At 34.3% G+C, this 22802-nt stretch overlaps 1 protein-coding gene across 1 annotated transcript in view; it reads left to right on the forward strand.

Moving 5' to 3' along the window:
• The window catches only part of SGCZ (sarcoglycan zeta), a 477798-nt gene that overhangs the window by 377456 nt on the left and 77540 nt on the right, over window positions 1-22802 (forward strand). The window lies entirely within an intron of this gene.

The raw sequence follows: 22802 nt of genomic DNA on the forward strand, positions 1-22802 counted from the left end.
GCTTTCTTTCAAGCTGAAGACGTTCCCTCTACTTCTAGTTTGCTGAGAGCTCCTATCAGATACACTGCTGTCGGACTTTGACAAATATTTTTTCTGCATCAACTGACATGATCTTATGACCTATCCTCTTTACATTATTGGATTACATTGTTTTTTGAAAGGTGAAATAGCCTTCCACAACTGGAATAAAATTCCACTTGGTCATGGGGCAGAATTATTTGTATATGTTGTTGGATTTTGTTTGCTAATACTTTGTTGAGGATTATCTGCATCTAAGTTCCTAAGAGATATTGCACTCTAGGATTTTGTTGTTGTTTGCCTGTGTGTAGGAGTTTTTGTTTGTTTGTTTGTTTGTTTTTTACTGTCTTTGGCTGGATTTGGTAATACTAACTTGATAGAATGAGGTAGGAAATATTCTCTCCTTTTTAATTTTTTTTTTGAAGATTGCATAGAAATCATCCAGGCTAAAATATTTATTTTGTGGGAGCTTTTTAACTTCATTTAGCATTATGGAACTATCCAGGTTGCCTATTTTATCTGCTTGGTAGTGTGTGGATTTTGAGAAGTTTGTTTTTTCTAAGTGTTCAAATTTATGAGCATAGATTTGTTCATTGTGTTATCTTATTAACATTTTAATGACTACCGCATCTGTGGTGATAACCCCTCTTTAATTCCTGATATTGGTGATTTGTGCTTTCTCTCTTTTTTATCTTTTTTCAGTTTTGAGAGTGTTGTACCTTTTTTTTTCTCTTCGAAGAACGGCTTTTGGATTTACTGATTTTCCCTATTGCTTCCCTGCTTTCAATTTTTTTTGATTTCTGTTATTATTTCATTCTTCTTGTTTTGGATTTATTTGGCCATTTTTTTCCTAATTTCCTTAGGAACTTAGATTGTGATTTCAGTACTTTCCATTTTCCTATAGTTTGTAGTACCGTAAGCTTCCTCTTGTGCCTGCTCTAGTGATGTTATTTTTTTTAATATATTCTATGTTCATTTTCATTCAGTTCTGTGTATTCTTAATTTTCTGAGACATCTTTGACCCAGGAATAATTGATAAATGTGTTAAGTTTTAAGCATTTGACATTTTTCCTGTTCTCTTTCTATTATTGACTTCTGGTTTGATTCCATTATAAACTGAAAACATATTCCATACATAAACAAATACTTCAAAATTTTTAAGATTTATTGTAGGACCCAGGATGTGGTGAAGGAACATACACTTGGGCAGAGGTTCCTTGGGCACTTGAAAATAATGTGTATTTAAATTTTGCTTCATGAAGTGTTTTATATATGCCAATTAGATCCTGTTTGATAGTGTTCTTCAGTTTTTTCTGTATCTTGCTGATTTTCTGTCCTATAATTCTGTCAATTGCAGAGAGCACGGTGTTACAGTCCTGATCTATAATTAATGAATTTAACTATTTCCTCCCCCAACTCTAGTAGTTTTTGTTTCATGTATTTTGAAGATCTGTTGTTTGGTGCAAACAGGCTTGTGATCTCTATGTCTTCACAGTGGAGGGTCCCTTTTGTCATTATGAAATGTAGTGCCTGCCCCATGGTGTAATGGTTAGCACTCTGGACTATGATATATCTCTTATTGTTCCAGTAATATTCTTTACTCTGAAGGTTTATCTGATACTCATATAGACATACTGGTTTTTATTTATATTTTTATTAGCATGATATATATTTTCCATCCTTTTACTTCCCATCTACATATGGTATTACACTTGAAGTTATTTTTTCGTAGACAGCATATAGTTGGATCTTTTTTAAATCCATTCTGCCAATCTCTATTTTTAAAATACACTTTTAAATTTTAAAACAGTCCTTTATTTACAAAATTATTGGAAAAGTAACACAGAGAGTTCCTATGTACGACACATTCACTTTCTCCTATTATTAACACCTTACATTAGTATGGTATATTTGTTATAAATAATAAACCAGTATAGATACCATTATCACTATCTAGGAAACATATTTTGTTCCAATTCATTAGGGATTTTTGTCCTTAATGTTCTTTACCTGTTGCAGGATTCCATCAGAGACACCCCATAACATTTAGTAGATATGTCTCTGTAAGCTCCTTTTGGTTGAGACAGTCTCTGAGATTACTTTGTCTTTGATGATCTTGCCAGTTTTGAGGAGCCCTGTTCTGCTAGTCTTTGGATTGTCCTTCAATTGGAAATTGTCTGATGTTTTTCTCATGATTACAGTAGGCTGATGTGTTTGGGGGAGGAAGAAGTGCCATTATTATCACACCGTGTCAAGGGCATGTACAAGCAGCATGTCTGAACACCGTTGATAATTTTGCTCACCTGGTTGAGGTAGTGTTTGTCAGGTTTTCTCACTATGAAGTTTCTCTTTTTCTTTTACCTTTGTTCAATCATTTATTTGTAGTAGTATGGATAAATGAATATTATATTTTGATACTTTGAGTTATGATCCAATATTATTTTTGTGTTTTTTTTGTTTTGTTTTGTTTTGCTTTGCTTTTTGTTTTGTCAGGTGGTTGCAGCTTCAGCCATTGGGATACCTTTTAGTTGGCTCCTATATCCTGTATCTTTTATTTTTTTTCTTTTTTAAGTAAGGCTCCATACCCAACATGGAGTCCAATGTGGGGCTTGAACTCACAACCATGAAATCAAAACCTGAGCTGAGATTAAGAGTCAGATGCTCAACCAACTAAGCCACCCAGGTGCCCCAAGTATCCTTTATCTTTTGACCTACTCCCATAGCTGTGGTTTTGGTTTGTGTATGCATGTGTTTTTGTTTTGTTTTGATTGGTCTGGTTGTTTGAGTACTTTCATTATTTTCAGTCACTACGAGATGCTCCAGGTGCATCTGGTATATTTCCTGCCCTGGTGCTAGAACCAGCCATTTTTCCAAGGAGTCATGGTTCTTTTATCCTAATACCAGAAAGGTATTAAAAACCAAGATCTTGGCATTAAGGATGCTCATTACTACTGGAGTGTCATGGCTTTAAGCTCTCTCCGTTGACAAAGCAGGGAGATATTTGCAGATATAACATACATCTATCTATAAATATGTCTACGTGTAAACATCTTTATTTATATTAAATTAAAACTGAGTTCATTCTGATGTCTCCCACTCTACTCATAGCCTTATGGATTTTTTTAGCCTCCTTTTTTTGTTAATCTGTAACCTATTACTCCAACAATGAGAGACCTGGTTTTCCCTATCTGCCATCCATTTATTAATTGTTCAGTGCCGACATGAATGTGTAGTGGTTTCAAGATTGTTAAACTGTGTTCCCAAAGGAAAAAAAAAAATTATCCACTACAATAATATGCAGTGTGTAGATCCCATTTCCTTTTGTCTTACAGGCTCCACTCATTTCCAGTTACATGGATCAAACCTTTCCCCTGATCCCCTTTATGGAGGCTATTCCATACATTTGTAGTACATTTAGATTCTTTTGTCACATTAGGTAGTCAATCCTAGAATCCCCTGATCTCCTCAATGTTTTTTTTTTTTTAAATTGCGTACATTAAGGTTATTCCTTTTGTCATAAAGTCCCATGGGGTTTGACAAATACTTAATTTCTTGTGTTCACTATTATAGGATCATACTAAATATTTCCACAGCCCTAAGAAATACCAGGTAGTTTTCCTACTTTATGCTCCCCACAAACACACATCAAACTCTTGGCAGCCACTTATCTGGTTAGCATGTCTACAGATTTGCTTCTTTCCAGAATTTGTAATTGCAGTCACACATTATGTAGCCTTTTTAGACTGGGCTTTTCACTTAACAATAAATATTTAACATTCAGCCATGTCTTTTCACTGCTTCATAGTTATTTTTATCACTGAATAAGGATGTATCAGTCTCTGGCCTTTGATTGGTGTATTTAGACCATTTCAAATTTAATTACCTATTGATGTGTTAGGTCTTAAAAGTCTACCATTTCATTATTTACTTTCTGTTTTGCCTCTGTTTTTTGTTCCTTTGTTTTTCTCTTCTTTTACCCTTTTACAGGTTAATCATTTTTTAATGATTCCATCTTGATTTATTTCTAGTGTTTTTGAGTATATTGTTCTATAAAGTTATTTTACTGATTACACTAGATATTACCATGTACAAACAAAATTTTATGAGACCCTATTGGTATCAACATTTTTTACCACTTAAAATAAAATATTGAAATCTTGCTTCATTTAGGTCTTGTTACCCTCTCCAATTCTTAAATGTAATTATCTTCAGTATTTTATTCACATATAGTGAGCACTATATCAAATTGTCAAATAATTATTTCAACAATCAAATATGATTTAAGAAGCTCATGAAGAGAAGAAAATCTTTTGTTTTTGTTTTATGTCTAACTTGGCCTATTAATAGTGATACTACCAGATAGGAATGCCCGCAGGCACTTACCTGGGCCCATACTACTTATGGCAGCCCCCACAGACATTTCCACACCACATCAAAGCCAATATTTTGTCTGGAGTGGCCCTTGTGGTTCTTACTATGATTGCAAGATGAACTCAGCAACAACCATCAGGAACTTTGAAAACACAGTTTATTACTCTGAAGTGCTGGAGGGTACATAGCATACCCAGGGTCACACAGTGAGGACATGGGAAGGGAGCAGCAGGGTCACTCAAGTGGTCAGTCATCTAGGGCTTTTAAAAAAGGGGAGTTTCATGAATGGGATGGCCTGGCTCTTTATCTAGTTGTGCAGCTGGCCATATGTTTATTCGAGATGCATGTCTTTGAAATGGACACCTTGCCAATCAAAAGGTTCATGTCAGGTACTTATATTACATATTTACTCCATTCGGTTTTTTTTCTTTCTTCTGAAGTTCCAAGGCTGCTTCTCATATTATAGCCTATCTACCTGAAAAGGTTCCTTTACTTTTTGTTAAGTCTAGATCTGCTAGTGGCAGATTCTCTTATGTTTTGTTACTTTTGTGTGTGTGTGTGTGTGTGTGTGTGTGTGTGTGTGTGTGTGTGTGTTTTGTCTGAGAGTATATTTATTTCCCCTTCATTCCTGAGGTATAGTTTCTCCAGCTACAGAATTTAAGGTTGACAGTTATTTTGTGTCAGACCTTGGAAAATGTCATACCTCTTCTTTCTGTTCTCCATGGTTTCAGATGAGAAATCACTGTCATGAAAATTAGTTCTCCTAAAGGTAGTACATCCTTTCCCTCTGGTTGCTTTCTTGACTTTTTCATCTGTAGTTTTCAAAAATTTAATTATCATATGCTGCATATATTTCTTGGTTTTTATTCCATTTTTAGCTTCTTGAATTTGTAGCTTATGTCTTTCCCCAAATTTGGGAGCATTTCATCCATTATTTATTTAAATACTTTTTTAGTCCCTCATTGTTTCTCCTTTCCTTCCAGGACCCTGATCATACAAATGTTAGATCTGTTATTATTGTCCCACAGTCCCTGAGAATCTGTTTACCACTTTGGGTGTATTTTTTTGGGGGGGGTGTATTTTTTATTCTGTTATTCTAATTAAGTATTTGTTGATCCATCCTGAAGTTCATTGATTATGTCTTCTATCATCTCCATTCCACTCAGCTAACCCAGCAAATTTTTTTTTTAATTTTCATTATCATAGTTCTTAGTTTTTTTAATTTCCATTTGGTTCTTTATCATAGCTTCTATTTATTTGCCTCAATTTTCTATTTTTATTTTTTCAGGAGAATTTGTATTTCCTTGTTGAAGCAATTTCATTATGACTGCTTCAGAATTCTTGTCCATTAATTTGGATATCCAGTTCATTCTCATTACTGGCTTCAGTCGATTATCTTTTCTTGTTTGAGTTGTGATTTCCTGACTTCTTGGTATGATGAGTAATTTCCAGTTGCATCCTGGACATTATGTATGTTATCTTAAGAGATTGTCGCTTCCATTTAAATCTTCTATTTTAACAAGCAGTCACCCTGCTTAGATTTAGTGTGTAAGTTCTGATCTAGTTTGAGGGATGTAGTTTCAATGACAATGTGATTTGCTGAGTCCTTGCTATGTTTTTCTGGACTGCTTCTTTTGTTTTTTCCTCTTGGCTCCACTGAAACTCTTGCTTCATCCCTACTGGTATCACCTGAGGGGGCAGAAGCACTTTTCTGGGTCACTCAGAGTACACAGATAAGGGGTTGGAGATGCCAGGCACTGAGGACAGGGAGTAGTTCCCTTGGCCTGTTTTCTGGCTGCCTATTCCTTCTCAGGCTTTCCTGCAGTCCCTTCTGGTCCTATCAGGAAAACAAAGAGCCTCCTTCTGCTTCTTGGGGAAAGATCATGAAATGCCAGTTCTGGGTTGCCTTTTGTTGGTAGGTAAAGGGCTGGGGGATGCTGGGCCTGGGTTCCCTTCTGCTGCAGGATGGAGGACTGAGAGACTTGGCTATTACAAAGTAAGGAAAACACTAAACAATACAGAAATAATAAATATAAGGAACAGCCACTATACTAGGGCTGAGCTAGATCACCTGAGAGAGAACCTCCCACTCCTGCACCCCAAGACTGAGACCCACAACTTGATGGAGAGGGCACAGCTGTGGTTCACCGGATGGCAGAGAAATCATGGCGGTGACACTTCAGTGGTACTTTTGGACATTTCCCTCTTGATCTTGTGGGAGAAGTACCCTTTAGAATAGGTGCTAGAGAATTCTGTTCACAGGGAGATCTGAGGACCTTTGCTATGAAATTATGTGGGGAGAGGTATGGGAGTGTTAGGGAAGCTTCTGGCCACTGGGTGCTATAGAAGTCTGATGCTGGGGAAACTGCATGTATTAAGAATCTTGTATGAAAAAGACACCCTTTCTGCAGGAGCTGGACACTGCAGTGACTGTACAGCACAGAAGCATGAAGAGCTAGCACATTAGACAGGAGGCAAAACTCATTTTACTCCAGCCATGTTGCTCTAGTACCCTCTGCTGACAAAAGATAACATCATGCCAGCTGGCAAAGGAAAATTCTGCAGGGTCCAGACCCATTTTCACAGAACAGAAAAAAAAGAGTGAATTTAATGCTGAGAGACAATAAGTGGATAACTGGCACACTCCTTTGGGGAAACAAGAATGTCCCAACTATGTTTTGGTGATTTGTTGATAGTATAATTAAGCTGGGTTTCTCTTAGTTCAAACCCAGTGAATCTATCCAAATGCAATCAGGAATGGTGTTGAACTGGATTGAAAAATACTGAATAGAGGAAAATCAGTTAATGATTATTTCAATAATCCATGCCTACAGTTATAATACAGTTACCTAGCACATAGTAACCACAACATGATATTTTTAAAACAGATGTGAAATAAGAAAAACAAGAAAGGATAAATTGCATAATATGTTTTTTTTAATGAGCCAAACAAGAAAACAAATAAGGGTCATTCCAAGACTTGAGCCTGATAGCTTGGGAAATTGGTGATGATGTTTTCAAAACTTGGTATTGATAGTAAGAAATTATTTCAAACATCAAGAGTGTTGTGAAGTTTTTACAGTGAGTTTGAGGATATAGTAGTTAATCAAGTAGAAGGAAAGAAATGAATATATTCATTCAGAACAAAATTAATATTTTATTTCTTTCATAAATAATTCATAAGATAAATGAGATAATTGTATTTTCCTTAATTATACAAGTTATAATATTTAAATGAAAATATAAATTCAAAAGATATAATAGTGACATAACTGATCCCAGTTCTCATTTACCCACTGCTAACATACTAGTAAATATCCATATTAGCTTTTTTCATAAATATATATCAATAAATATAAAAATAGGTATATGTAGCAAAATGGGATTGTATTAAACATACATTTGCTAACAAGGATTTTCACTTAATATATTATGAAAATTCCTGTGTCATTAAATATTCTTCAAAAATATGATTTAAAATGGAACATTTAAAATGGAACACTTTAAATCATATTCCATTATTTGATTATTCCATAAATTATTAAGCACTTCCCATATTACAGGAGATATACTGCACCTAATCTGTCTTATTATAACTAATGCTACGATTAACATCTTTGGACATAATACTTGGTGTGAATACAGGATTGTTTCCTTGGGATAAATTCCCAGTTAATTAAGTTGAATTTTTAAAATATTTTTATGAAGGAAACAAGTGGTAATATAAATTGTTTTATAATTAAGTGTTGCTAATTGCCTTTATAAATGTAATAACAATCTTCATGCCAACAAACAATGAGTAAAAATTTTGGATTCCAGTATGCTTGCTAATACTGAATTTGACGCTTAAAAACAAAGAAACATGACTTTGACAATCTAATAGAAATGGTATCTTATTGTGCATTTACGTTATTAAGTTGCTAATGTGGTTGAAAAAATTTTACATTAATTTATTTGTTTTTATTTCATTTTATGTTTTGTTTATTCATCCCTCCATACTTGCTTTAAACATCTTTCCATTGGGGATATTGAAAGTAATTCCACCTTGATTCAAAGTCTTAAATTATCACCTTGTAAATGTCTTACAGTCCTACATTTTTACTTAATATCAGTGGAATTATTGTTTTAAAATTAGTGTTTGAAAATAACCTTTTGAAATGTTATTTAATCATGCCAATTATATGTTATCTTTAAATCATCTGTCCTCCATTGAAATCAGCATGGAACTTGATCATCTGAATCTTTCAATAGAGCTGACTGGTTGAATGGGGATGTCCATCTTAATGGAGTTCAGTAACAGGTTTATATTCTGTTAAACTAAACATGGTTTGTCAGAAGTATTTGGGATATGAGCATTTAAGCCTCCATAGTAAGTGAAAGTTGATTAGATTTAATCAGTTTCTTTTTCTCTTCATAGGAAGGAAGTATTAACAGTGCATCCTACTGTGTAGAAAGGGACTGCAGCATTTTCTGCATTATTGAGGGAAAGAAAATGTTCTGGGATATGTACTATTCTGCTTATCCCAACCACCAGCCAGTTTACACTCAAAGTATCCATGTGATCAAACCTGCCTGAAGATGCATATCAAGTGCTTATTCTTATGCAAGATGGTATGGGGTTTGGTCAAAAGAGAACTAGTCTCTGCCCTCCATGAATTTGTTTTGTTTTGGTTTGGTTTTTATCTGAAAACAAAAGGTGGTTTTCATAGATAGAATGAATTTAAACTTTCCTTCTTGAAATACCACACACGAGCAACTAATTCATTCTTTGGCATTCCGTATTGTTGATTGTACATCTTCTGTTTAATAATAGAACACCACCATATAATTAGAAGATTCAAATTGAGTATTTCAAATATAGCCATGATACTTTAACATAATACTTTAACAAAGAAACACTATTAAAAATAAACAGAAACCGTATAGAAAATTAGTTCAATCTTGACTTGACTAGGTTAGAAAAATTTAAACCAAAAACATTCTAGTGAAGAAAGGTGGTGTGTGAGTATTTATTTCTGAATTCTTACATTGTATTTCTTACATTATATTTGCAGTATGATTGCTGAGGCTAACACAAATGCAATGAATCCTAATGCCAATCTGTAGTAGCAAAATAATTTTAAAGACAACCAAAGAACCAATGATTTGTTTCTAATTTAGCTCAACAAAATTTCACAAATCATTATATTTAAATCAAACAACTAGTTAAATACTAATGAGCTAATTTAGCCAATACATTTACAAAAACCCCCCTTAGAAGGTGATTCTGTCAATTGCAGGAAGTTTTGTTGTTGATATTTGAAAATATAGCATTAAATTAGTCAATTAAACAACTTGTACTTAACTGCCTGCTCAATTTAAATACTGCCCCACAGAAATGTCAGAAAGTGACATGTGAATGACTGAACTTCAGGGTGACATGGCTACATGGCACATGCCATCATGGACAATGTGCTTGCTTTGGTGTGGACTGAAGACCACTGGTCTTCTCCCAGATATTCTAGTGGTCTCTAAGAATCCCAGACTCAACACAGCCCTAGGGAGGAGGTAGACCCAACCAAACTGCCTGAAGTGATAGAGATGGGGCTGGAGAAAGATTATTTGTTTACAGAAATAAAATAGCATCGCCATTCCTAAAAACAGATAATTTGGAATAAAATTTGTATTGGTTATAGTAGGACACAACAGGGAGTAAGCCAGAATTGACAGCTTTTTATATGACATATATCACATGAAAATGAGCAGAGTGGATCCTGGTAAAAGTTGTACCACAAACTTAGATACAACTTATTATGGGTTGTATCATAAGCTTCAAGTTTGTGTTTTCAGATCTCCTGGGAGGCAACTGTCTCTAATAAAGCAAGAACAAAGCCAACTTCCACCATTTCACAAATCTTTTCATTTTCAGCTTAGATTTTTTTCTATAAATGTTAGGATTTCCTGATATTTTAATTTAACTTTTACATGAATAATTTTATGTGTTTTTACTCTAACGTAAATGCTTACTTATTATTATTTATCTGTGTATTTTTTTATTCAGCAAGAGGTGAAGGTATTAAATAAGTGGCTGGCTATATGATACACTCAAAACAATCATTATCTTTACAACATAAGGTTTGAGGTTATAAACTGCAATCTCTGAGCTTTCTTATACCATAATATAAACCTTAAAGACTAGCTAATACTCGGGGACACTACTGGAATAAAGATATTATTATTTAGCCCACATTAAAAAGGTATAATGTTTTCTACTATTAAAGTCACCTTATGTAATTAGAAACATAAACAGATTATTTGTACATAAAAATACAATTTTTGTTATGTTAAATGATAAAGAAATATTTAATCAGATAATGCTATAATGGAGAGAAGAATAAACTCCGTGGTAGAAGAACTGGGTTTTAACTATGCCACTTGTTTAGTTAAAGGAATCTGATCATTTTTCTTAACCTAGCTGAACCTAAAATTAATACTATGTAACATCAAGAAGACTATGGTTGAGTCATTATGAGGAAGATTGCCTGATTGACTGTTTAGTGGAAGTGTCTTACTAAATTCCAAATGCTATTGATACAGTTTTTCATCCCAATGCATCTAAACAGGATAATTGATTTCAAAAACCACAATTTAAAATAACATAAAATTATCATGCCGCTCAATTATATTAAGCTAGTGGCTACAGCTGAGCCTTAAAATTGATTCTGAGCTGACAATTCAGATGAAAAACAAGACTACAGACAAAAATGCTTATATTTGACTATATAGTTCTCTTGGTCAGATTAAAATAATCATATTTCCTCATACAGGGAGAGAAAGTTGTCCTCAGGCCCTGAACTGTTAATCCTTACATAAGGAACATTGTATGATATAAGGGACAATGTTTTGAACCATGATTTTGGGGGGAAAGTGCTGAAACATTAATTGAACATTTCTTATATAACCTCCACTGAAAAGAATCGTGTTACATTTTAACTCTCTGAAAAGCATTTTAGCAAGTTGCTAGGAAAATATGATTGAGGTACATTGCTTTCTGAAGTTTTGAAAATATAAAAGAAAAGGGAAAAAAGCCTTGAGAACATCATCTAATGACTAGTTAGCATATTGAGGGGGTGTCTATTTCAATTGATGTCTTGAGTGACTCTTTGACAAGTGTCATTTTGCAGTCTGTATATAGAGTGATTCTCTTAGAAAAATATTCTAGGATACTGCTTTTGTACCTGGTTGATTAAAAGCTGATGCCTGTGATGTTTTAAATGGATTTATTTGATTTAGATGCTCGATAGGCAAGTAGAGGAAAAAAAAACACATTCTTAAGGTAACTGCTGCAGAGCAGGTTAATATTGATTTTGAAAGACTCGGGAAGATCTCAGATTCACCCAAGGTAGACCTGGGCTTCTTAAATAATCTGTCTTTCAAATAAGGGATTAGACAGAATGTAGAATTCCGTGGTCTGAGAAATACTGGCATTTGGTGTAAAGTGAAGACATGGATATTAGCCAAAATTATCTGTTCAGGATGAACTGAGAAGAGTCTGAAAAGCCAGAGTCATCTCCAAGGAAGAGAAATGACAGAAAGAGGAAGAAAAACCAGTTACCTTTGTCTCTTACCAAGCCATGTCTTTGGATGCCATGCCCTTGCTATGGCAAAGGTCTATAAGTTTGGCAAAGAAGGAAAGGAACCAATACCAGTTCCAGAGATTGGATCAAATTCTCCATCAAAATGGGAACGACTACAGTTTTCCACAGTGCACCAGACTCTCTCTGTTCTTCGTATATTCTCCACTCTCATTCTTTCTGCTTGGAACACTCCCCTTCCAACTCTTCTCCTAGGTACCTCTTACACAACCTTTACATTTAACTCTCATATGGTACCTGCCTGGCTTGCACCTGCTGTGCACACCAGTAATGCACTCGCATTCACATTCTCATAGTGTTAATTGTATTCTGCTGTAATGACCTGATTCCTTATCATAACCCTCACTAGGCAATAAGGTCTTTAAGAGCAAGAACGATGTTTCATTTGGCATTGTTTTTCTGGTGCTCCCCTCCAGTGACCTCCAGTGACCTCTGTACCTCTTCATCTGAACATTCCCACGGTAACAACTGCCATCGCTGAAAATACTCAAGCTTTGACATTTTAAAGTCAGATATCTAATTTTCTGATCAAAACACATTATCCCACTACAGCTGCCAAAAAAGTATGCAAAAGATAAAATTCAAGAGGATACCACATTGATTCTGGGAAAATAAGAATTTATATGTATGTGACTGGGAAAGAGTTGTGTAAGGTCATGTGAATCTTATAAATTATTTGTATGGAAATCAAGAGGAATAGATTTATATTAAGTATAACAAGATTGAAAAATTTCTAAGTTAAAGTAAGTGGCTAGTTCACTTTTAGCTCCAATAAAATTATTCATTTATAAACCTAGATAAGAAAAGGACTTCAACTCTCTTCAGGTATTATAGCATCTACCAATTTGTTTTGGATTGATTAGTATCTATTTAATACATCTTTGCTGATTGAACTTTAGTTTAAAGCCAGGTAGACATAAATATATCATTACAATATTAAGATTTTAGATAAATGCATTTTTCTTCTATTTTAAAATGTGTCAGGGGAGATCATTAAATCATTGGGCAATGCACTAAACTTTAAATTCTAGGAAGGGGGAGGATGAATTTATATACTCAAAGAAGAAACTCAGTATGACTCCTTTGCCAGATTAATGCCACAAAATTACCAAGGGGTCTTTCAACCTTTCATAAAATGCCTTGGAAGGAGATGAAATAGAAAATCCTTAATCAAATATTTTCATTTATTTTCACATCAACATGGTTTTAGAATAAACCTTATTACATTGATCTACCTTTCATCAGTGTAGAGTATTAAAAGCTTCTCCTGGTATGGATTTTTTTTGTTGATTTTTTTTCCTTTATGAAACCAAATAAAAAACTGGCCAGAGTTGATGATTATCTTCAGCTATTGTAACAAATTATCACAAACTTAGTGTCTTAAATCAACACAAAGTCATTGTTATGCAGTTCTGGGGATCAGAAGTCCGAAATGAGGTTTGGTTGTCTGAAATCAGGTGTTGGCTGGCTCTACGGGTCAGGGGAGAGATTCCTTTTCATGCCTTTTCCGTTTTCTAAAGGTTACTCTTATTCCTTGGTTCATGACCCCCTTCCATTCTCCAAGCCAGCAAAGGCCAGTTGAGTCTTCCTTATATTGCATCACTTTAGCATTGACTCGTCTTCTGCCTTTCTCTTCAAAATCTAAGGACCCTTTTGATTACGTTGGGATCATCCAGGATATTCATCCTATTTTAAGGTCAGGTGGTTAGCAATCTTAGTTCCATGGGCAACCTTAATTTAATGCTGCCATACAGCAGAATTATGCCTGATTTCTGAAGATTAGGATGAGGGTGTCTTTGGGGTGCATTATTCTGCAGCATTTGGGATCATTACCATATAAGTGTTACATGAATTTTGATTTTTAGAAAAGATATTCTTTTTTTTTTTCAAAAGACAGATCTAACAATTTCTTTTCACAAGATCTCACTGGTCATACTTCTGATAACTTTAAGATCTTCATTTCCATAAACACATCTCTTGAATAGACAAGCTGGTGAGAAAAATCTCTCAAGTATTTTCAATTTTCATAAATGAAAAAATAATGAAAATACAATTTACAATTTCTAAATTGTAGGAAATAAAACAAATGTACTTGGATGAAAGCTTAAGAAATTTGCAATGATTACAAAACATCAGTTTTGCAATGATTACAAGAACATCAGTTTTAAGCTGGTGCATTGAGGAAGTGTTTTAGGTATAAAACTAGTTTTATTCACTAGAAAAATGCTCAAAGAGTAATACATAAAAAACCCATCTAAATACAATTATGAAAAGGAGAACTTTAGCTCACATAAGGGGATGATGTAGTTATGATAAATTATAGGCCCAGTCATCAAAGTTATGTTCATATGTTACAAACAGATGGTCCTTAACCCTGATTTCCACTCTGAAAATTTACTAGGTGACATTGCTTTTAAATGTTCTTAATTAGAGTGGCAAGCTGGTAAATTTTAAGGGACTGACCATCCCTTAGTTTATGCAAATTTAGAAACATAAAATGTGTGACAGAACTCTCAGAAAGTAATAGAAGAAAAAATATATATGTATGTATTGATAGCAACCACTTATTAAGACTCTACTTGGCATAGGCAGTGTGCTAGAAAATGTATTTTCCAGTTCTTAAAAGCAAAACCAAAAAACAGAAGCCAAACCTGGATTTCCAGTTTCCAAGCTACCTTTAAGATGCCTAGAACTTCACCACTCTGTTCTAAGGTCAAGCAAAAAAGCTGGACAAACTGAGAAAAGCAACTCTTCTTAGATCTGTAGGAGAGGGAAAGTCACAGGGCAAATCCCTCCACCCCAAATCAGAGACCAACGAGCAATTACGGACAATCACAACTTAACAGAGTTTCTCCATGAGCTAAAACTTATGCAGGAGCTATTTCTGGGGCAGAAGAATCTGAACTGAAAGGTGCACAGCTCCTTTTCATTGCTAAGGAGTATTGCATTATGTGGATGTCCCACAGTGTTTATTCACTCAGCAGTTACAGGAGATTTAGATCTTTTCCAGTTTTTAAATGATTGTGGATATGAAGCCACTATGCATATACACATACAGGTTTTTATGTGAACGTAAGTTTTCATTTGACATGGGTAAATACCTAGGAAAGAGATTGCATATAAGTGCAGGATTAACTTTATAGGAACATTTCAAACTGTTTTCCAAAGTGGCAGTACCATTTTGCATTTCCATTTGTCTATATGACCATTTCCACTTGCTCCAAATCCCTGCCAGAACTTGTTTTGATTTTGAATTCTAGCCATTCTAATGTGTAAGGAATGATTTTAATTTGCATATCGCTAATGACTAACGGTATTGAGTTTCTTTTCATGTGCTTATTTTCCATTTGCATATCTTCTTTGATGAAATGTCTGTTTACATGTTTTGCACATTTTATTGGTGTTTTTTTTTCTAATTATTAAATCTTGAGAGTCCTTTATACATTTTGAACATAAGTTCTTTATCAGATATGTGTTTCATAAATATTCTCTTAGAGTCTGTGGCTTGTCTTTTGATTCCCTAACAGTATATTTTTAATTCTGGTGAGCTTGAATTTATCCATTTTTTAAAATGGATCATACTTTGAATGTCATATCTAAAAATATCATTGATTTGCTCAAGGTCACAAAGATTTTCTTCTATATTCTATTCAAAAGGCTTATACTTTATAATCCATTTTGACTTAATTTTCGTATATGTTTTGTGGTGGGACGAAGGTTGTTCTTTTTTCTTTTTTTAATGGAAGTCCAAATGTCCAAGCACCATTTGTTAAAAAGACTATCTCCCCTTCTTTAAATTGCTTTGGAATTTGTGCCAAAAATCATTGATTTTATTATATATGCTGTCCACTCCTGGGCTCTCTATTTTGTTCCATTGATCTATGGCTCTATACTTTTATAAATGCCACATCGTCATGATTCTTGCAGTAATCTACATGATTCTTTAGAGTAATAAACTCTATTGGTTCTATTAGTGAGTTGTCCAACATTGTTCTTCATAAAAATAGTTTTGATTATTTTAGAGTATTTGGTTTCCATAAAAATTTAGAATTCACTTATCAATGTCTACAAATATTCTTTCTGGGATTTTTATTGGGAATAAAATTTCCAATTCTCTCTTTGGGGAGGATTAATATGTTAGTAATATTGAGTCTTTTGAAACATGAACAGAGTGTATCTTACCAGTTATTTAGGTCTTTGGTTGTTTTCCTTGGTGATTCAAAGTTTTCAGTGTACAGAACTTGCATGTGTTCAGTTAGTTTTAAACCTAGGTAAGTAAAAAGGGCACCTGGGTGGCTTAGTCAGTTGAGCATCCAACTCTTGGTTTTGGCTCAGGTCATGATCTTAGCATCCTTGGGTGGAGCCCTGCACCAGGCTCCACACTCAGCATGGAGTCTGCTTATGATTCTCTCTCTCTCACTATGGACTCTGAAAAACAAACTGAGGGTTCTAGAGGGGAGAGGGGTGGGGGGATGGGTTAGCCTGGTGATAGGTATTAAGGAGGGCAAGTTCTGCATGAAGCACTGGGTGTTATATGCAAACAATGAACCATGGAACACTACATCAAAAACTAATGATGTATGGTGATTAAGATAACATAACAAAAAAAAAGATTCTCTCTCTCTCTCTCTCTGCCCCTCCCACTTGTGCTGTCTCTCTCTAAATAAATAAAATCTTTAAAAAAAACTAAGTAATGTATTTTGGTACTATTATAAATAGGATTACATTTAACTTAAATTCCCAATAATTTATTGTTAGTGTAAAGTAGTACAATAAGTTCTTTTTATGCTGACTTGCAAACTTGCTAGAATCACATTAGTTTTAGTAGCTTTATTTAAATGTTTTTAAGATTTCCTGTGTAAAGAATCATGCTATCTGCAGACAGAAATCCTTTCATTTCTTCCTTTTCAACGTGTATGCTGTGTATTTCTGTTTTGTTTGTTTTTATTGTTCTGGTAAGGACCTCCAGTACGATGTCCAATAGGAGTGGTGATAAAGGGGAAGGGACATCCTTTGTTCAGGCTTTGAGCATATTGTTAGCTTTAAGATTTTTATACATACCCTTCATCTGGTAAGGAAGTTTCCTTCCATTGCCAGTTTACTAAGAGTTTTTATAATAAATGGAATTTGAATTTTGCAAATGTTTTTTCTGTAGCTGACATGACCATATGATTTTTCTTATTTACCCTGGCATAATATGGTCAAATATATTGATTGATTTTCAAATGCTGAACACTGATCTCAAAATATTTATCCTGAGGTAAACAACATTAGTTATGATGTATTTTCCTTTCTATAAATCCTGCTTGATTTGATTTGCTCATACATGTGATTACATCATATATTGAAGATTTATAGTGTTCTTTATTCAGGAGGAATATTAGCCTGTAGTTTTTCTTTAGTATCCGAGTAATACCAGACTAATAATAAGTTAGGAAGTGTTTCCTCCATTTCTTTTCTTTTTTTTTTTAAAGATTTACTTATTTATTTGAGAGAGAGGGAGAGAAAGAGAGTGTGCGAGCAGGGGGAGGGAGAGAGGGAGAGAATCGCAAGCAGACTCCCTGCTGAGCAAAGAGCCCCCTCGGGGCTCGATCTCATGACCTGAGCTGAAACCACGATTTAGATATTCAACCCATTGAGCCACCCAGGCGTCCCACGTTCCCTCCATTTCTATTACCAGGAATAATTAGTCTAGAACTGGTATTATTTCTTACCTAAATGTGTAATAGAATTGGCTGTTATGCAAGTAAAGTCATTTGGACCTTAAGTTTTCTTTAGACAAACTTTATTAATAGCTTTATTGGTATTTAATTTGCATAATATTAAATACATTCATTTTAAATGCATACTGCGATGATTTTTTAGTATATTTACAGAGTAGTGCGACCATTACCGTAATCCAGTTTTAAATCATTTCTATTACCTCCAAGATGTACCTATTACCTATCTGTAGCCATTTCTCTTTATTATATATCTCCCTAGGCAACCGATAATTTGTTTTCTCTATATATAAATTTGCCTTTTCTGGATATTTAATATAAAGGAATCAGATATCTGATCTTTGCAGGTGACTCCTTTCACTTAGTATAATATTTTGGAGATTCACCCATATTGTAGTATATGTCAGTGTAGTCTATTGCTTTTATTTCTGAATATATTCCCCATTGCATATGACTTTACCACATTTTGTTTGTTAATTCATCAGTTAATAGATATATGGATCATTTTTCAGTTCGGAGCTATTAAGAATATTGCTGCTATGAATGTCCATGTATAAATCTTTGTGTGTACTTAGGTTTTCATTCCTCTTGGGTAGCTGTCTAGGAGTGGGACAGCTGAGTCATGTGCCAAATTTGTGTTTTTTTTTAAAACACTACTAAATTGTTTTTCAAAGTGGTTGAAAAATTTTGCATCTCTTCACAAATTTACCAGGACTTGTTATTGTCTCTCTTTAGGGACAGTAATTCTAGTGGGTGTGAAATGGTTATCTCCTGTGTCTTTAACTTGCATTTTCTTACTGACTAATATTCAGCATCTTTTTACGGACTTGTTAGACATTCTTTGTTTCTTTGTGTGTGTGTGTGAAATGTCTATTTATATTTGTCGTCCATGTTTAAATTGGGTTATTTATCTTCTAATTGACTCGTTAGAATTCTACAGGAATCTTTTATTTTTTTTTTTTTGATCTAGGGTTCCATGATTCATTGTTTGCGTGTAACACCCAGTGCTCCACGCAGAACGTGCCCTCTTTAATACCCATCACCGGGCTAACCCATCCCCCCACCCCCCTCCCCTCTAGAACCCTCAGTTTGTTTCTCAGAGTCCACAGTCTCTCATGGTTCTCTACAGGAAAATTTTTAAACATCAGTTAATGTCTTTAATGAATATAAGGACATGCAATTTCTCTATTTCTCCTTGAGTGAACTTTGATAGTTTGTGTCTTTCAAGAAATATGCCCATTTCATCTAAGTTAACAAATTTATAGGCATAAGGTGATTTATAACATATAATTATTAATTTTTTTACATCTTTCTAATAGTTGTGATGTCACTTTACTCATTACAGTAGCCCCCACCTTATGTTCCAAGACCCTCGGTGGATGCCTGAAACCACAGGTAGTACTGGGTACTAGAAATACTGTTTTATTTCCTATACCTACATACCTCTAATAAAGGTTAATCTATACATTGGGCACAGTAAGCAATTAACAACAACCAATAATAAAATAGAAAAATTATTATAATATACTTTAATATAGATTATGTAGATGTGCTCTCTCTCAAAACATCTTACCGTATTGCACTCACCCATCTTCTAATGATGATGTGAGTTGACAGAATGCCTGCGTGATGAGATCGAGTGAGATGAATGACATGTGTACTGTGACTTGAGTTAGGCCACTGTTGACCTTCTAAGGATATGACAGAAAAAGGGTCCTCTGCTTCCAGACCACAGTTGATCAGGAGTAACTGAAACCACAGAAAGCTGAAACTACACATAAGGGGGAACTACTGTTCTGATACTGGTAATTTGTGTTTTCTCACTTTTTTCTTGGCTAGATGTTTATCAGTTTTCTTGATCTTCTCAACCAATAGAATTTGGTTTCATTAATATCCTATATTGTTCTTCTCTTTCCATTTCACTGATTTCATTCCATTTTAAAAAATTCCATTCTCTCTTTATATTTTATTATGGGTCACATTCACTTGCATACATATTTTTTGCAGTGTCTAACCTACTGCTAATCCCATTTTGTATATTTTTCATTTCATTGTAGTTTTCAATGCTGGAAGTTTGAGTTGGGTCTTTTTGTCCATATCTCTAACTTTTGAGCATGCAGGATACAGTTATAATAATGGTTTTATCACCCATTTCTGCTAATTTAAACATTTCCTGTCAATTCTGAGTCACTTCTGATTATTTATTATCCTCATTATGGGCCATGTTTTTCTGCTCCTTTATATGGCTCATAATCTTTTAATGTTTGACGTGAGGCATGGTACATTTTACTTTTTTGGTGCTGCATACTTTTTGATTTCTATAAATATTCTTGAACTTTGTTCTAGATGCAATTAATTGAAAATGGATTCATGCTTTAGGGTCCTGCATTTGAGGTTTCCTTGGCAGATCCGTGGCTTTGCTAGGTCTGTGGCTAATCATTCTGTATTAGGAATTGTGATTCAAGATTTTCCTGAGTCCTCTATCAAAACCCCATTATGATATATGTGAACTATTCCCAACCCTGTGTAAATGCCAGACACTATTTCCTCTCTTTGTTTACCTGACCTAGGATAATTTTCTCACCTACCTGCAATGATATATAATCTACTGATTATTTGAGGAAGTTCCTCTGAAGATCTCTAGAGTTCCTTTCTTAATGCATCTCTGTTCTCCCGGGTACTCTGTCCTGAAAGCTCTACCTGTCATTCTCCTTGGAGTCTCTGCTCCTTCTCCCCAACGCAGGAAGTCTCGGAGTTCCACCTGTGTTCCCCGTCTCTGCACCACAGACTGGAAACTCCCTTAAAGCACTAGTTTGCAGTATGTATGATCCCATCTCATTTATTTTTGTCTCTTAGCTATTACTGTTCCCCCTTCCCTGATGTCAAGTGTCTTGAAAACCATAGTTTTATATACTTTGTCTTTTGTGTTGTTATTTCTGATGAGAGGGTCAATCTGATCTCAGATATTCCATCTCGGTCAGAGGCAGAAATCTTTTTCTTAAATCATTTTATTTTCTTATCATAAGCTATTACAACATCCTTCATAAACCTTAGAGCTTAAACATAGCTGAACACTCAAGTAAAGTGTGACCAAAATATGTGACACACTCACCCTCTGCTGTATATATGACACTCTTTTACATTCTAACTGTGATTATGCTAGACTTCCAATAGCAATTTCACTGTATCGACTAACTTTTGTATCTCTTCACCAACAAGGTTGACCTTACTCTGGTCACATTTTTAGTTCACATCAACAATCGGCCATCAGAGGATGCCTGTAATAACATATAATGATCCAGATAGATGTGGTTTAATCAGCCTGAAGTTTAACAGGATCATTTTCTCGCTCATCAGCATTGCGTATCTAGTTATACAGTCTAAGGTAATATTTACTACTTAAACCAATCTGACAAAATTAGCTAACAAATAAAACACATTTCCCCCCACAAATGTTGATAACTCTCCCTCCTCACATTCTGTTTTTCAAAGGATGTCTCTTTCTTCCCATGCAAAATATGTCTACTTTTAAATGTTTATTAAAAATTATTGTCCCCTTGTGCCAACCTGTCAGGATCCTTTAGAATTCTCATTCTGTTTAAGTAGCTATTCCTCCAGTTTTAGTGTCAAGTGAAAATTTAATTAACATGGCATCGCTGTATGCCTCAAAATGATTAATAAAACATGTTGTTCAGATAGGAATTTTCTTATTAAACTACAAGCAGTTACAACTTATCAGAATAATTGTAAGCAAGTATAAAATAAACACATGTTGAATCAAATAAAAGCCAGACAAGTTGGGGTGCCTGCATTATTATATTCTCTCATTTATTTAGATTGTCACGAACTAAACAGAAATTTGAAAGTGGAGTACAATTATTATGTGAAAAGCAGTGGACCGACATTGTAAAAAATGTGCATTTTGTTTAAGAAAAAGAGATATCATTATCTGTGCTTATATTTGCTAAAAATAAAATTCACAAGGAACAATAAAAACTGTTCCATTTAAGGGAAATGTCAGAAAAGGATTTATAGGGCAGGGGTAGAAGTGAGACTCATCCTGTATAACTTATGCTTTTAACTTTTGTATTACGTAAATGCATTACCTTATCAAAAGAAAAGGTGATTTGTGAACAATAATGTAGGAGAAAAGATTTTGACAGCCTGTTGGATATAATCTCCTGCTGAGAGATCTTCAAAAACAGTATTTCTTCTGCCAACATAACCACAAATAACATATGTAAAAAAACATATGTAACTGTAACAATTTATTTTTTTCAAAGATTTTATTTATTTGTTTTGAGAGAGAGAGCACATGAGACGGGGGAGGGTCAGAGGGAGAAACAGACTCCCTGCCGAGCAGGGAGCCCGATGCGGGACTCGATCCAGGGACTCCAGGATCATGACCTGAGCCAAAGGCAGTGGCTTAACCAACTGAACCACCCAGGTGCCCATAACTGTAGCAATTTTAAAATGATGTTATCACTCCTTGCAGTATATGCAGACATACACACCCATTGTATATAATTTTAATAAGTGTGAAATATATTCTCTTATGGAATACATCACTGATTTGTTCATATTTTATTAAATACTTCTAGATTTCTCTCCCTGATAACTTAATTTTGAAAATGAAAACTGTATTCTAAATTCAAATGTATACTCCATGAAATTTACCTGCTACTCTTCTTTACAGTAGTTCATGTCTTAATAGCTAAATATATGTTGGAAAGACATGAAAATAATATTGAGAAACTGATGTTCTGACATCAATTTTGTGTTTTCCTAATTAGTGAAGATGAAGACTTGGAAGAAAAGAAATAGAGAATCAGGTGAAATAGCTAATAGTATTAAACATAAGCTTAACTAGAATTTGGAATAAAAGCTCTAAACATGATATGCAGTTTATTCATAATTATTTTACTGGTAATTTTTATTAAAGAATGCTTGGAGGTCACAAAACATTTTAATATCTCAATGTAGTATTCCTTTCCCAAAATATACATTATGGAAAGAAATAACAGATATTTAGTTATAAAAAGTAGTGTTTAACAATATG

The sequence above is a fragment of the Callorhinus ursinus genome, unplaced genomic scaffold (genome assembly GCF_003265705.2).
Source record: "Callorhinus ursinus isolate GAN/ISIS: 27379988/994484 unplaced genomic scaffold, GSC_fseal_2.0 scaffold17, whole genome shotgun sequence".
Lineage (NCBI taxonomy): Eukaryota > Metazoa > Chordata > Mammalia > Carnivora > Otariidae > Callorhinus > Callorhinus ursinus.